General features: G+C 36.5%; 1 long non-coding RNA gene across 1 annotated transcript; it reads right to left on the bottom strand.

Moving 5' to 3' along the window:
* Positions 1–760: 760 nt before the first annotated feature.
* On the bottom strand, positions 761–16793 carry LOC127874661 (uncharacterized). The gene is made up of 5 exons (XR_008047039.1): positions 16758–16793; positions 10312–10471; positions 9923–10009; positions 1358–1517; positions 761–1055 (listed from the first exon to the last, which is right to left on the bottom strand). It is a non-coding gene; the product is annotated as an uncharacterized LOC127874661 (long non-coding RNA).
* Between the last annotated feature and the right edge of the window lie 1773 nt (positions 16794–18566).

Consider the following 18566-nt stretch of genomic DNA (forward strand, 5'->3'; position numbering starts at 1 on the left):
CATGCGCAATTAATTTCCTTCTATATTACATATAAAATAGTTGAAGTTCGATATCAATTTTTACCATGATCAAGCGCATACCCACTATATCATCATACATCATTGGAAAGATTAATGCATAATCTTTTGAAAAAAATGCATGTCATTAAATTCTATACGCGCAAACTCAAAATATTTACCTTAGAATAGGCAAACCGGTTTTGACAGCTGTGCAGACAACCATTTTGGGCTCAAATAGTATGACCTACTTTCGAAGCCGGGAACCATCAACACAAAAAGTAGAGCACAAAAATGGCTTATTTTCTTATTGCTTACAAATATACCTTCAAGTTGATACCAAAACCAACCATTTGCAATGTATTTTACAAATCCTAGGCAGCATGCACTCAACAATGTGTGCTAAGTATCAAACTGACTGCATGTAACCCTAAAAACAGGAGTTCCGGTTTGGGGTTATGTGACCTTTAAGAGAACCCAACCCCTTCAAATTTAAATTAAAGGCACTTTTCCCACAGGTATAATCTGTTTTGAGAAAGATCACAAAGTTCCGGTACAATGACACACAGATTAATTCATAAAAGTTGCCGTTGAAAGCGCCATGCGTAACAGCGTTTCGCGTCAAGAATTAAGGTAGAAAAGCCAAACTCGGTTACATCATACATGCAGCACTTAGACTCCATACAAGGCATGTCTTTCGATTCTAATAGGCAAAGCTTATCTTACATATGGCTTAATAAGTGAAAAAAATCATCAATGGCAATATTTGTGCATCAAAGCAGGTTTTGAACTGGATTCGAACAAACTTTTTATATTTTTTTTGCACATTTTAGGTAAAATCCATGTAGAAGCAGCAATGCTGATGTCATTTGACCCAACAAAAGGGCTCGCTTGCATGGAAAAACAACACACTTGGCTTCCTGACTAAAAAAAGTCATCGTCAGACATGAGCTTTAAGTCTTTTGTCACACCTGGACCTATGATTCCTCGGCTCGAGTTCCGTCTAGGGCAGGCTCCGGAAAGTGTCAGTCTGGCCCGGGTGCTCAATTCCGTGTAATCTGAGAAAACAAAAAAGGTTTTTTGTGCGCATTTGCCCATTACGGTGCCAACTAATGTAAGTTAGATACAATTAGAGTAAGCTTTCAATAGTCTTTCTCGCTTTATTTGCTGCAAATGGTTAATTCACCACGCCGGCATCACATTGTCGGGCACACCGGCAAAGTTATCGCCACAAAGTTTGGTTTCAGAGCTGCAGTCAATGTAAAACACACAAATTTCCTAATTTTGGTGACAAAAGTGTGCCAGGATATCAAAGAAATCATTTTACAATAGATTTAATTGAAAATAACGGCGTACTAACCTGCAAAGACACCGATCCTCTCGACACGACTGGGCGAGTGTTGAGGGCCGTCTCCGAATCAGTCACACTGTACAGTTTTTGATGGCCTGTCACTTCAGCCGGACTTGTAAACCAATTGGACGACAGTTCAGGCAGAGCTATAGACCCATTTCGACACCGCCTACAAATGCACACTTAGGTTTACGCATAATATTAAGGTCACTTAAATACAGATTCCCTGGTGTTTTTCATGCAGGGTCTATCGCAACAACATTCTTCCAGGAAAGAAAGCATAATATTATTATCATTTTTGTGTTTTCAGCTGAATACTTGATTTTACTTGAACTCAGCGAGATATCCAAACAGGTAAAATAAGGCAAAGTAGTGTTATTCTGAGTAGATCTGCCTGAATGGGTTGAAGGCGAAGGCGGATAGAAGTGTAGGTCCAAAATTGGCGGGCATTTTTAACAGAAAAAGGCTCAAAAAGTAAACAATAATAATAAATACAGATGAAATAAAGACATGCATTAGGTTCATTATTGAGATTGATGCAAATTAATGTCAAAATGGCACTGAAAAACAATACCGGGTGTTTAAGTAGTCTTAGAATATGTCTCCCGAACAGGTTTCGGTGTGATTTTCCAGCATTTACCCCCCTTATGACCCCAAGTGCAACAGCCCAATTGCAAACAGCCCTTATTTGGGTCAAAATGACATCTGGCAGTTATGTTTTGCAATACAGAGAGTTTTTGATGGTCAAATGTCAAAATTCTGGCAGACGACTAACTTGGTCGGATGTGCTTAAAGGTTACGCATGCGCAATTAATTTCCTTCTATATTACATATAAAATAGTTGAAGTTCGATATCAATTTTTACCATGATCAAGCGCATACCCACTATATCATCATACATCATTGGAAAGATTAATGCATAATCTTTTGAAAAAAATGCATGTCATTAAATTCTATACGCGCAAACTCAAAATATTTACCTTAGAATAGGCAAACCGGTTTTGACAGCTGTGCAGACAACCATTTTGGGCTCAAATAGTATGACCTACTTTCGAAGCCGGGAACCATCAACACAAAAAGTAGAGCACAAAAATGGCTTATTTTCTTATTGCTTACAAATATACCTTCAAGTTGATACCAAAACCAACCATTTGCAATGTATTTTACAAATCCTAGGCAGCATGCACTCAACAATGTGTGCTAAGTATCAAACTGACTGCATGTAACCCTAAAAACAGGAGTTCCGGTTTGGGGTTATGTGACCTGACAAGATTGCGCGGATGCACCGGCTGTGCTGGAGCCACGCTGGCAGCATATTGCGTAAGACCCATTTTTGCATGACGCGGATCTTTAAAAATCATTGCGTCTTGTAAATGGTACATCAAACCAAGATATATTCCGATAGAAAATTGAAGTCACACTGTCTTATTTATAGCAAACTGGCACTTATCGGTAGCCTATTTTGGCTTTCATACGTCACACATTGTTTCGCTTAGAGAACTTAAAAATCTGCCATTTTCTCACAATACTAAGTATTTGATAATTTTTCACATACAAGAATGATACCACATGAACAATTAACAGAAATAATTCATTTGTCATTTACTCGAGAGAATACATGATAAACATACCGAGTAAACATTAAAAAGAAGTATACAATCAATATTTCACTAACTGATAGAAACAAGCGTAAGACGTAAGGAAGTTGCATTATTTTGTAACAAATTAAATAAAGCAAAATACATTGTAATGTAGCAGTATGCAATTGTCATTTAGCAGTATGCAATTGTCAATTAGCAATATGTAACGTCATTTGGCAACATGAATGGACTGGCAGATATTCCCTTCCATAACTTTAAGGGCCCCTTTCGGAAAAACAAGAGGACGCGACCTAGTGCACGCTGATCTCCGGGCGGCTGCCTGTCATGATTGCCTACTTTCGACTCGGGAGTCTTAATTATGGTCGGCATCAGAGGGACGTACATGAAGCCTGTTTAGCGTATTATGCGATATATCGACGACGAGTTGGTATGCACCTTCAAGGGCCCTCTTTGAACAAACAAGAGTTATCCCCCGGCAGCGACCTATCGCAAGCATATTTCCCGTCGGCTGCTTGTCGGGCTGACCTAGTTTCGGCGCGGGGTTTTAATTAGGGTCGGCGTCAGGGACACGTTGATACAGCCTATTAAGCGTAGTATGCGATATATCCACGACGAGTTTGTATGTACCTTTAAGGGCCCCTTTCAGACAAACAATAGTTATCCCCCGGAATCGACCTAGTTCGCGCTGATCTCCCGTCGGTTGCCTGTCGGACTGACTTACTTTCGGCTCGGGGGTATAATTAGGATCAGCGTCAGAGGGACGTTCATGCAGCCTGTTTATTGTATTATGCGCTTTATACAAAGCGAGTGGGTATGCACTTTTAAGGGCCCCTTCGAAAACACGAGAGTTATCCCCCGGTAGCGACCTATTTTAAGCATATCTCCCGTAGGCGCGTGTCGGGCTGACCTAGTTTCGACTCGGGTTTTTAAAAAGGGTCGTCGTCAGGTGGACGTACATACAGCCTATTTAGCGTATTATGCGATATATCGACGACGAGTGGGTATGCATCTTTAAGTGTCTTTTTCGGACAAACAAGAGTTTTCCCCCGGAATCGACCTAGTGAAGGCAGATCTCCGGTCAGCTGCCTATCGGGCTGACCTTATTTCGGTCCGTGTTTTAGTTAGGGTCGGTGTCAGGGGAACGTATTAACAGCCTATTAAGCATATTAAGCGCTATATCTAGGGCCCCTTTCGGACACACAATAGTTATCATCGGAAGTGACCTAGTGCACGCTGATCTCCAGTTGACTGCCTGTCGGGCTGACCAAGTTTCGACCCAGGGTTTTATTTAGGGTGGGCTTCAGGGGGACGTACATACAGCCTTTTAAGCGTAGTATGCGCTATATATACGGCGAGAGGATATGCACCTTTAAGGGCCCGTTTCGGACAAATAAGAGTTATCTCCTGGAAGCGACTTGTGCACGCTGATCTCCTGTCGGCTGCTTGTCGGGCTGACATAGTTTCTTCCCTGGATTTAAATGTTGTGCGCTATATCCACGGCGAGTGGGTATGACTTTTTAAGGAATCCGTTCGGATAATCAAAAGTTATCCCCCGGAAGCGACCTTGTGGAGACTGATCTCCCGCGTTGATCATTACAAACACCATCATCACCACCACAACCATCACCTTCACAACCACCTTCACCACCAGCATCATCACCAACACCAGCAACATCATCTTTTCCACAACCACTACCACCATCGCCACCACCATCAACATCATTATAACCACGACCACCACCATCAGCATCACCATCACAACCACCGTCACCAAACCACCACCATCAACACCACCATCACCTCCAATATCACCACCACCATCAGCACCACCACCACCATCACAACCATCACCACCACCATCATCACCACCAGCACCACCACCAGCGGCTTAATTGAAAAATCTTCATGGCATCCGAAAACGTTGCGCCATCCTTCTCCAGCAGTGGAACCGTATCTTGAAAGAGTCCCACCTGACACGAACTAGTAACTGAAATAAAAATAAATTAAACACTACTTTATTGAAAATATACACTTTAGTATCATTTTAACCAACGATAAGGGGCGATAACAGATAAATAAAATAAACACGTATTAGCATTTATACCGGTAGGTAAATTAGAATACGTCCTTTTGCAAGAAAATGTCAGAGTTTACGTTAAACAGCTGCACTGAAAAAAGGGATAAGATTATGTAAGACCGTAGTTACTGCCTTTAGTTAACCGTAATGCTGATGGAAAACAGAACGAAAACGCTATCGAGTAGACTTGTTTTTAGAGCTAATTATTAAGGCGTTTTAACAATGCTCACGCTGACTCGGACGACTCGGACTCGCTGTACCAGCACCGTCGACCCGCGTCAGTGTTTACGCTAGCGGGCAAAAAAGTGTGTCCCTCGCAGTAAAAACTGAGGAGCCTTGCCAGAGTTAAGCAGACAGACACAGACAGAGCGTCAACAACATTAAAACGTCCTAGCTCTACAAATCAAGTCGAATGGACAGTGTTGTCTTTCTGCGTACCAACAGCAGTACTGCTTACCAAAGGAACTCAACGACAATCGCACATCACAATTGTCTCTTTAATCACACCTGCCTTACGTCAATTTAAAAAAAGATATATTACCACTTATCTTTGTATTAACAGCAGTGGCAGAGATGACATTTCAACGATCCATACTTCGGTCTTTTTACTGTGACCTCCAGCAGTTGGTCATGGTGTTTCCGATCCCATAGCGAGTTACTGTCTGTATCCAAATAAACGGACAGCTGTTCGAAAAAGATGTTGAAGATGACACCCATTTACGTATATTAAATACAGACAAAGGGCATGTCGCCAATATGTTTTGTCGAAATCTATTGATTAAAGTTTTAAAGTGTTCCAAATCAACATGTGATTCAATTTTTCCAAATTAGTTGCAGCGCGACAACCTTTTATTTACGATAAAAACTGTCAGTTTTGAAAGTTCAAAATGAGTGGATTCCGTAAAAGTATTCATACACTTTTTGGCACACAAGTGCATTGTTAAATGGCTATCGCTTTCATGTGGAAAATAACAAACATATAAATGTGTGTTTATGTTCTGCTTAAATTCGTTAATATACTCGTTGTTTTCAATACTTTTAGCGGTGTTTTAGTCAACAAAATATTTGTTCGTTCTTTTTCGTTTTACGTGATACATGTGTATTTTTTTCATTTTGCTCAACCAAACTTTTTAACACTTATCACACTTACAAGCACTGTCACAATTGCAAAGCATCCGCAAATAAGTAATAAGTACATGTAGTAAACATGTATATTTACCTAATCAGGCGAACTGCACATCCATTCATTTCAATATCCCAACAACCATTGATCAACCCTATCAAGTTTCACACCTTGATAAACCACCTGATCACATCTCAGGAAGGTGTAACGTCCCACTAGCTCAAATAAAAAAAATAAAGAAGGGGTGCAAAGATGGGCACTGTCAATTGTATTTAATACAGCAATTATCAGCTTATTCACACAACTGAAGCATTGTGTCGAACTGTTCATGTATGATTAAAAAAAGGATACTTTACATATTTTGTGATTTTAAATCTGCATTAACTGTTGTCCTATGATCTAACCCTAGGCTTGAAAGAATATATAACGTATAATAATTATATAAAAAGAATCGCTGAATGATATTTGGATGGCACCAGTCGAATTTTAACGAATCCTTTCAACGTTAACACACACCTAGTGATATATATTTTTTAGTTTGGCCGCACACCGTCAGATCGTCGGTGGTATTTTTTTTACTTGATCGGACGAAGGTTATTAAAGGGATCTTTTCACGCTTTGGTAAATTGACAAAATTGAAAAAAGTTGTTTCAGATTCGTAATTTTTCGTTTTAGTTATAATATTTGTGAGGAAACAGTAATACTGAACATTAACCATGCTCTAATATAGCCATTATATGCATATTTTGACGATTTTAAAACCTAAAAATTATAAAGCGTTGCAACGCGAAACGATTGAATAATTTGGAGAGTTCTGTTTTTGTCGTTAAATTTTGTGAAACTACGAAGATTGCTTATATAAGGTATAAAATACATCAAGATTGTGTACTCGGCGGAATAGCTCAGTAGGCTAAAGCGTTTTTACTTCAGGACTCTGGCAGGACTTCAGGGGTCACTGGTTCGAAACCTGCTCCGGGCAATGTTCTTTTCCTTTTTTTATTTTTTTTCTTGATTTTTTACTGGAGCTTTTATTATCCAATGTTTACATTTATCAATATAAAGCATTTAATGAATAAGTTAAAAAAATGCCCAAATCTGTGAAAAGGCCCCTTTAAAACATCCTCCAATTTCAAATAAGATCGTGGCGACAAATTATGCAACGAAAGGCACTGAGCAATGTTCAATAGACTGATGAAAAGCAAGAGTTTAGAAAACCCCACTAATCACCCGGTACAAACAACGCTGGTCCATTATATCAACCAATTAAACAAATATAGCTTACTTTAAATAATAACGATTCATACGGTGTGTGGCTTAGAAAGAATTATAAATGGGTCAGCTTTATTTGTACCTGCAGATTAGTGTGTTTTTCCAAAAAGGTTTTTTTCCGGGATACATATATTATCGCCAAGGTATCGGACGGCCACCAGTACAGTCATCCAAAAGCCCTTATTTTACGGGCGGCGGCCTAAACTCGATTCATCTTTTAGTGAATTTCCTTTGCAATAATCATGCATGCGCGACGACCCTCACATTCACATCGGTACATTTATACTTTTATTTAGATTGAAATGCATGCCCCATTAGTAGTTCATTACATGTATACATGTAAGCGTAAAATATATATAAATATTATACAGTGATCCAGCTAGGATTTAAAATGGCCAGGGGGGCTTTTTTGTCAAAAGGGCACTCTCGACACGCCTGTATTTTGTCAAAAGGGCACTTTTTAGCGCGCGGGTGTTTCTGGAATGCTTCCTGTTGCATGTTAATTTATATGTTATTTATAATTGTTAGAATATATGTTTCCCATTATTATTAAACCATTCAAATATAATGTGTACATTGAGGTATAAATTAATTACAATGTAATAAGAGATTAATTAAGGATCATATGTAAAAAATAAAAACAATTTAAGGGCAGGGGGGGCAGGGCGGAGGTTCGGGAGGGCAGGGCGCCCTTCAATTTAGGCCTAGCTGGAGGCTGGAGCACTGTTTAATTATAAACGTGGCATTGACCTACCGGTTGCGATCCGTTTCGTCACAACCCACTTATCAGACCCGCAGACTAGACGCACGCAAGAACGCAGGGCAAATACATACATTTGATGAAACTTTGTGAAGTCAGCTCGGACACCGTTAGGCTGACGCAAGGGTACATCACTTTTGACGTACGTTTATTAATTTAAATAACGACAGAAGTGGATCTGCGAATGATGCGTTGACATGCTGCACCGTACGTCAGTCGGTTGTTGTGAACTATGTAGTTTACTGTTAACAACCCCGAATATACTACCAGAAAAGAAAACAAAAAATATATATATTTTTTAAAGATATTAGGCGTTTATCCTGACTTTGAAATAAAGGTAGAACATTGACGTTTAAAAACAAAGGTTATAGTATTGATGTGCTCTTTTTTCACTGAATAGTATATCCACCGCATGAAATGTTTGTTATGAAGTGCACAAATTTTAAAACACACAACAGTGTTCGTAGATATAAACAAATTTTACTACGTGAGATCACATCACATGGTTTATTATGAATTTATTTCTTCGTCATCGAACCATGTGGTATGTTGATATTTAATTAAGACGCAGTTTCTTTGCACACATTCAAATAACACGGTAACATCCGCGTCATGCGAAAATGGGTCTTATGGCATTTGCGGAAAGCGTAGCTTAAGCCCAGCCTGCGCACTTATGCAGTCCGATCAGGGGCTACGCTTTCCGCTATAAAAAGCACACAATGTATCGTGGTATCTCCAGAGAAGCCTATTCACTATGCATGTCCTGACAGGTTACGCATGCGCAATTAATTTCCTTCTATATTACATATAAAATAGTTGAAGTTCGATATCAATTTTTACCATGATCAAGCGCATACCCACTATATCATCATACATCATTGGAAAGATTAATGCATAATCTTTTGAAAAAAATGCATGTCATTAAATTCTATACGCGCAAACTCAAAATATTTACCTTAGAATAGGCAAACCGGTTTTGACAGCTGTGCAGACAACCATTTTGGGCTCAAATAGTATGACCTACTTTCGAAGCCGGGAACCATCAACACAAAAAGTAGAGCACAAAAATGGCTTATTTTCTTATTGCTTACAAATATACCTTCAAGTTGATACCAAAACCAACCATTTGCAATGTATTTTACAAATCCTAGGCAGCATGCACTCAACAATGTGTGCTAAGTATCAAACTGACTGCATGTAACCCTAAAAACAGGAGTTCCGGTTTGGGGTTATGTGACCTTTAAGAGAACCCAACCCCTTCAAATTTAAATTAAAGGCACTTTTCCCACAGGTATAATCTGTTTTGAGAAAGATCACAAAGTTCCGGTACAATGACACACAGATTAATTCATAAAAGTTGCCGTTGAAAGCGCCATGCGTAACAGCGTTTCGCGTCAAGAATTAAGGTAGAAAAGCCAAACTCGGTTACATCATACATGCAGCACTTAGACTCCATACAAGGCATGTCTTTCGATTCTAATAGGCAAAGCTTATCTTACATATGGCTTAATAAGTGAAAAAAATCATCAATGGCAATATTTGTGCATCAAAGCAGGTTTTGAACTGGATTCGAACAAACTTTTTATATTTTTTTTGCACATTTTAGGTAAAATCCATGTAGAAGCAGCAATGCTGATGTCATTTGACCCAACAAAAGGGCTCGCTTGCATGGAAAAACAACACACTTGGCTTCCTGACTAAAAAAAGTCATCGTCAGACATGAGCTTTAAGTCTTTTGTCACACCTGGACCTATGATTCCTCGGCTCGAGTTCCGTCTAGGGCAGGCTCCGGAAAGTGTCAGTCTGGCCCGGGTGCTCAATTCCGTGTAATCTGAGAAAACAAAAAAGGTTTTTTGTGCGCATTTGCCCATTACGGTGCCAACTAATGTAAGTTAGATACAATTAGAGTAAGCTTTCAATAGTCTTTCTCGCTTTATTTGCTGCAAATGGTTAATTCACCACGCCGGCATCACATTGTCGGGCACACCGGCAAAGTTATCGCCACAAAGTTTGGTTTCAGAGCTGCAGTCAATGTAAAACACACAAATTTCCTAATTTTGGTGACAAAAGTGTGCCAGGATATCAAAGAAATCATTTTACAATAGATTTAATTGAAAATAACGGCGTACTAACCTGCAAAGACACCGATCCTCTCGACACGACTGGGCGAGTGTTGAGGGCCGTCTCCGAATCAGTCACACTGTACAGTTTTTGATGGCCTGTCACTTCAGCCGGACTTGTAAACCAATTGGACGACAGTTCAGGCAGAGCTATAGACCCATTTCGACACCGCCTACAAATGCACACTTAGGTTTACGCATAATATTAAGGTCACTTAAATACAGATTCCCTGGTGTTTTTCATGCAGGGTCTATCGCAACAACATTCTTCCAGGAAAGAAAGCATAATATTATTATCATTTTTGTGTTTTCAGCTGAATACTTGATTTTACTTGAACTCAGCGAGATATCCAAACAGGTAAAATAAGGCAAAGTAGTGTTATTCTGAGTAGATCTGCCTGAATGGGTTGAAGGCGAAGGCGGATAGAAGTGTAGGTCCAAAATTGGCGGGCATTTTTAACAGAAAAAGGCTCAAAAAGTAAACAATAATAATAAATACAGATGAAATAAAGACATGCATTAGGTTCATTATTGAGATTGATGCAAATTAATGTCAAAATGGCACTGAAAAACAATACCGGGTGTTTAAGTAGTCTTAGAATATGTCTCCCGAACAGGTTTCGGTGTGATTTTCCAGCATTTACCCCCCTTATGACCCCAAGTGCAACAGCCCAATTGCAAACAGCCCTTATTTGGGTCAAAATGACATCTGGCAGTTATGTTTTGCAATACAGAGAGTTTTTGATGGTCAAATGTCAAAATTCTGGCAGACGACTAACTTGGTCGGATGTGCTTAAAGGTTACGCATGCGCAATTAATTTCCTTCTATATTACATATAAAATAGTTGAAGTTCGATATCAATTTTTACCATGATCAAGCGCATACCCACTATATCATCATACATCATTGGAAAGATTAATGCATAATCTTTTGAAAAAAATGCATGTCATTAAATTCTATACGCGCAAACTCAAAATATTTACCTTAGAATAGGCAAACCGGTTTTGACAGCTGTGCAGACAACCATTTTGGGCTCAAATAGTATGACCTACTTTCGAAGCCGGGAACCATCAACACAAAAAGTAGAGCACAAAAATGGCTTATTTTCTTATTGCTTACAAATATACCTTCAAGTTGATACCAAAACCAACCATTTGCAATGTATTTTACAAATCCTAGGCAGCATGCACTCAACAATGTGTGCTAAGTATCAAACTGACTGCATGTAACCCTAAAAACAGGAGTTCCGGTTTGGGGTTATGTGACCTGACAAGATTGCGCGGATGCACCGGCTGTGCTGGAGCCACGCTGGCAGCATATTGCGTAAGACCCATTTTTGCATGACGCGGATCTTTAAAAATCATTGCGTCTTGTAAATGGTACATCAAACCAAGATATATTCCGATAGAAAATTGAAGTCACACTGTCTTATTTATAGCAAACTGGCACTTATCGGGGCGCCCCCTTATCGGTAGCCTATTTTGGCTTTCATACGTCACACATGTGTGGCTAGATAATTAAACGATTTCCCTTTTATCATGGATACTTATATTTCTTTTTTTTTCTCACAATACAAGACACATGTCATTTACCGATAGGTTTTCACAATATAAAAGAAAATGATACTACTTTTTATAATAAAATACTAAAACAAGAACATAAAATAAAATCCTTCCAGATCTCAGCGTCGTAGCCACGCTGAGGCACGCCAAGGCAGTTGCCGAGGCTATTTGCAGAGCAAAGATGAGATTACAGGGAAAAAATGAAACTTAATGTCAAAGAATAAAATCTATATAAGAAATTGAGGCAGTTTAATGAATTTTAGGCACTGATATTCACAAACAAATATTATCATTAAGTACAATTGGTTCATGTTGAGGCAGATAATTATTTCAACTGAATAACTTCAACTGGTGCCAAAATGGCTCAGCAAAGTAATTTGGAAAATCCGTATATTAAACAAAGCGTCGCACTGTACACTTCGATGCTGTAATCTATGGCGCACCAAAGGGGTCGAAACTTTAACTTCTGCTCGAGCAGAAAAAAATGCTGCTCGAGCAGCATATTGCTGCTCGAGCAGCAATTTACTGGTCTGCTGCTCGAGCAGCAAAATTCCTGCTCGAGCAGCAATATGCTGCTCGAGCAGCATTTATTTTTAGAATAAGTATGTTTTTAAGCAAAATTTAAATACAAAATCAGAAGTGTTCTAAAAAAAATTATGGAAAAAAATGAAATTTTCATGTTTTTTAACACATATTTTTCAAAACTATACTCCTAAAAGTTTTTTTCCTGGCCTCAAAGCAGTGTATCTTAAAGTAAAAACTCAGATTTATCAAAATATAGGATGGCCTTCAAATATATGTGAAGTTTCTTTTTTATTATATAAGAAAATCTGCAAAATCTAGCTTTTGCCAAAACTGTATACAATTTTCAAACATTTGTACACTTGGGACACTTACATGACTTTTGTATACAAGTTAAATAAGCAAACCATTCAACATATATAAATACTTTTTAAATTTTTATTACATTTGACTATACAAATTAATGTTTCCCCAAATAATGTTCTGTGCTAGAAGGTCCGTTTGATGATTTAAGGTTGATGTTTAGAGATTTAAGGTTATTTGTACTTGACAACTTTAGTTTTCATTTATTCTAAGAAATACCCAAACAGTCAGTAATATAGAATACAAATTAAATTGGCATAAAATATTCTTATAAAATTATAAGATAAATTACAGGGAACTTGAATTGTTTGCTAAAAGGATCTAGTATGATTTTAGGCCAAATCTGTACACTAGGGACATTTTCAAAATGGATGAAGAAAAATAGCATAACTTTTATATGTATTTCATTTGAGGTATTTTTGTGGCCCTTAGTATGTTTATAACCGATGGGATATCAGAGGCATAAGGAATCTCCATAATTATGCAGTGTGTCATAGATCTGTATTTCCCATAAAAAAACACATATATTTCACAAATTGTAGATACATTTGACCTGGTTTTCAATATATTTCACATAGTTGTATATATTTGACTTTGATTTCATAATTTATCTTGTTCTATATAATAAAGATCTATTTGACATTGCTCTCTATATGCTGGAGATCTATATGCTGGGCATTGTTCTCTATACAAATGGATAGCATACCTTGTTCTCTAAATATCAAATGATGTTCTCTACATAGTACACATTGTTCTCTATGTCATTGACCTTGATCTTTAAATATAAGACATTATGCCTCTTCAATATGTTGGAATTTGATATCTATATATAAGACATTGCTCTCTATACTGGAAGTTGATCTAATATTGTGTTCTCTATATATTGGACGCTTTTCTATAAATATTGAACATGGTTCTGTATACAAAATACATTTTTATATTTTTTTTATAATATTTGACCTCGTTTTCTATAATATGTGTCTTGTTCTGATAAAACTGGGCTAAATTCATGTGCGTAAAGTGTCGTCCCAGATTACCTGTGCAGTCCGCACCGGCTTATCAGGGACGACACTTTCCGCTTAAACTTGATTTTTGTTAAGAAGGGACTTCCTTCAAACTAAAAATACCATAAAAGCGGAAAGTCTCGTCCCTGATTAGCCTGTGCAGTCTGCACAGGCTAATCAGGGACGAGATTTTCCGCACATGAATTAAGCCCAGTTTTCTCAGAACAAGACACATATAATTCACTGTTCTATATATTAGACCTTGCTCTCTATATATTAAACATTATATTATCTATATATTGGACCTTGTTTTTTATAAATTAGACCTTGTTCTTTTTATACTTTATACATTAAACACGATGTCCTCTTACTTGACCTTCATCTGTAATACAATATATCCTCTATATATTTTGGTAATGTGTCATTAAATATGAATGAAATAATAATAAGTGCTGTACCGTTGTTTATCGAAAGTTTTAACATGGTTTTTAGTTTAGATGTGTAAGAATTGTACCACAAGGGTGACAGTCTGCGTGGTTTAATTATAAGTGTCTGAAAGACTTTGTCATCCATCATATTTGACATTTGACCATGTTCAACTTTTATTTTGGCTTTTTTTCAGTTGCTTTTGAATGCTTTATTAAATCGAAATTTAATCATTAATTCTGCTATAATGTAAGTTTGTTTTCACTTTCTGGAGGTTTATAAGAAAAACATTCATTTTGTGTCCCAAGTGTACATGTACAACATTTAATAACCAACTTCAGGCTAACATTGAAGATTATTGGAGAAATATTTTGATTAAAATTAACATTAATTTGAGAAGAGGAAATGTATTTTTGTAATAATGTTATGGTAAAGTCAGATATACTTCCCACACACTATCATTTACATGCTTATATTTTTCTTCTGAAGACAAAATATGGAGACATACCCATATAATAAGAGTAGTTCACCCCCAGAGTGAAGAAACCACCTTTTTCTCTTGGAGATTACACCCTTCTGTGTACTTCTTTCCAGAAAATTAGTGCCTTTGTTTATTTTTTAAAAGCTATCACCTGTCCATCAAACATGATAAAAATTTCATACACTTGGGACAATGCGATATTTGTCTTGCAAAAAAAGTTCACAAGGTTTTGGCATCAAATTTTCAGTACATCTAGTGATAAGCATTAATGGTTTGAAGAAAATGATGTAAAACCTTGAAAATTCTATCTTATGAAAAATTTAAAATAACTTTCTTGCAAAATGTACACTTGGGACAGGGACAAATTCTGACCACATTTAGTATTCAGCTGTTCAAAATTTACATGAACAAATAATTGTATAAATACCTGTACAAATGTGTAGAAAAAACATGTGACAGGTTAAAAGGACACTTTTTGCCTATAAATATTGAAGCACTTTATGATGCCACCTCTTAATATACGTGAAGAGAGTTGAAAATTGTGGCACAAAATTGACAAGAACATCATTGCTTTGAACACTTGCTACAAGAGATATCAACCTAAGACAGAAGCATTGTTTAATTTTTCTTAAAGCATATGCATTTTTATATTCATTAAATGATGGCAATACCTAATATTTCTGAAAGTTTTATTGAAGTATAGAATTGAAAATTGCCTTTTATATAAAATGTCACGCAATACCAGTACACTTGGGGCAATTTTAAGGATATTTTTCAATATATTCTGTTAATAAAGCAAGTTATTGAGAAGAATTTTCACATTTAAGTTAATCACATGGAAACACTTCTGTAAGATAGAAAAAGAACTCAAACATGCTTAATGGTAAGAAAATAAATGCATGTTTTATTTAGGCTTCATTATTTTTCAAATCACCCATAGGGTATGATGCGGCATTTGTCTTTACGGAATATAGGAAAAATCAATCATTTTTACCCGGAAGTTGGCGCTGTAATAAATTTGCTATTCTGTGTGTTCTTTTACCAAGCTTGATTAGGAATTTTTGAAAACGCGCCATGGAGATTTTCTTTCACCATTAAAAATAATAGTTCACGGATTCAAACCATAATTCCTGATTAATATGTTGCTACAGTGGATTCCTGTTCTTAGCATACCATGTCAGCAAAAATTATGCTAATAACAGGAATATGCTATTAACAGGAACACACATTTTAGCATACATATAGCAACTGGGGGCATACAATAAGTCAAAGCTGTTAATAATTGATCGTCAACGTGAAATTTAAATTCAACATTGTATATGATTGATGTTTAAGATAACTATTTAACAAATGGAATTGTATTCTAAGGTATTTGCATTTGCATTTGAGCATATTTTTGCAGATTTAAAGCATATTTTCTTGGCATTCTGAGAATGTTCTATGCTATAAAGACTTTAAGTGAATTCTGAATATTGGGGTTAAAAATTATGCTATTAATAGAAGAAAAATACATTAAAATTTAAGAATTAATCTGTGCTTTGACATTCTATATGCTAATAACAGAAATATGCTATTATCAGGTATGCTAATAAGTGAATCCAGAAATTATCCTTCAGTCTGACAGAATTTCGTAGCCTGTCAGACGAAACATCTGACAGATTATTTTACATTTTGCGGTGTCTGACTTGGCTTCTCACTTTTGAGTCCATGATGCTAAATGTTTTAGATTCAACACTAGTTTCCTCAACCTCACGACACGAGAGCTCCTGTGATGCAAATATACTTAAGTGGTATAAAGAGATATTTTTTTCTTAATTATGCACTGCCAAGTTATTCAATAAATAGTAAATTGTAAACATTTCAATTATGAAAAATTAAACAACTTGTAATTCAGACACAGCTCACATTTTACCTCTTGCTAGCTTTGAACAAGCTAATTGGCTTCGGTGAAAAAATAATTTACATTGAAATTGAGAAAAGTCCTCGAGAACTCAGTGCCCCAGATAATTATTTGGGAAATAGGGTTTTCAACCATTGATTTTGAAAAATAGGGTGATTCCATTCTTCATATAGAGTGAAATGAGTAATAAAAATGCATACCTTAAAATAATTGCTGATTTACTTCCGTTGACTCTGCACACTTGTATTGATTCAATAGAACTGTAAACTATCATCATAAATTTTAATTAAACTTATGTTTCGTAATATCTTTAATCCTTGAAACTGTCCATGATATAAACTTTAAAAAATGTCGACAATTTCTAACTAATGACATGCCTTTTTATACTTTTGACAGGTTTGTTAAGTCATAGACTTTCCATCATGTTTTTTGGATGTCAACTCAACTGCTGTATACACAGTTTCTAACAAAATCGATAACACTTATTGGCTCTTGCTTTCTTGATTCGAAAAAGTTTGCGATCGGCTGATATTTTGGCGCAACAATCTTGGACGTCTTTCGACCTCTCTTAGCTATTTTTATTTCGCATCATAATAGAAACTGAAAGTACAGACGCTTTACAAATACATGCACAATGGGCGACGAATTAGGTCAGATTGAAAACGCATAGCGTTTGAATAACTATGACCATATGAGCTTGTTGAATGTTAGCGTCACCGCGTTACGATAATAATTCCAAAGAGAAAATACCTAAAGTGAGCAAGGCATTTTTAATCGAAGTTTTGTACCGTTAATTTGACGAATTTGCGTAAAAGTCAAATTGGTTGCGTTTTCAATACTCATGATATTGTATTTCTTTGCATTTTTATACATTTTAATTGGGTGAAAGACGCAGATACGCAGTTTATCTGGGGCACTGAGAACTGGTTAACAGACATGATATTTTGGATAATTGTAAAAGTTAGCACAGCAAATATACATGTATGGGGAGAACGAGAAACGTAAACAATGTTAACCAGAAAGGCACAATCACAGGCAATCGGCACCTGTGTCGGAAGCAATTATTAAGAATCATTAAGAAAGTAAATCGATAGAAACAGAGAACCTACACTTGTGCACCCATTGAGCAATTCGTAGGCCGTCACTAAAACGCTTACGGATTATGCATACAATATAGATAACGTTGAAAACTGCATACGATATGAACAAAGAAGGAAATTGCATACGATATGGACAAAGAAGGAAAATGCAGACGGGCTTTAATAAAATGGATTTAAATCATTAATTACACGTCACTAAGATGCGCAACACTTGTAAATGTGATATTTTATTAAATATAGTAGCATTATTATCCATTATTATCCATAGTACCGATAGTTTAATAAAAAAGAAAATATTTCAAACCGGTTGAAGTCCGTCGGTAATATGTTACGGGTGTAATTTTTCGTTATTTTTTCTTTGCAATTTCGCATATGTATACTATATACGATTCCGTTTAAAATAAAATACAATATAGAAACGTTATCGCACACCTATGATGACTAAATTTGATTTTATTTGTGAATCGAAACCTCGAAATACATAAATGAGATTAAGGGCGACCCGAGTTTAAGCAACGTAAATTACTGCGCTATAATATTTAACAAAAAAAAGTCGCGGGAATGTGTACATTACAAAGAGTTCACCGGTCCAGTTTTATTAAATATACATTAACGAATATGTTATGAGATTGTAAATGGTATTAAGAACCGAGCACGTTTTGCTATTGAGTGTTTTTCCCGATATATTGTTGAACTATATTAACTTAAATATAAGCCAATCGGCCTACTACAAACATTCAAGATATAATAATTAGTAGTAGTAGTATTCGAGTTAAGAGACCCCATGCTAATTAATATCCATCAATTTCCGCAACAATTATCAGTTTGATGTGACGATAATCTAGAATGTGTTACAAATGCTGTCGTTATTTAACAACTCGATTTGTATCTAAGAACAGAGTTTAAATG

Source organism: Dreissena polymorpha, chromosome 3 (genome assembly GCF_020536995.1).
Source record: "Dreissena polymorpha isolate Duluth1 chromosome 3, UMN_Dpol_1.0, whole genome shotgun sequence".
Taxonomy (NCBI): Eukaryota; Metazoa; Mollusca; class Bivalvia; order Myida; family Dreissenidae; genus Dreissena; species Dreissena polymorpha.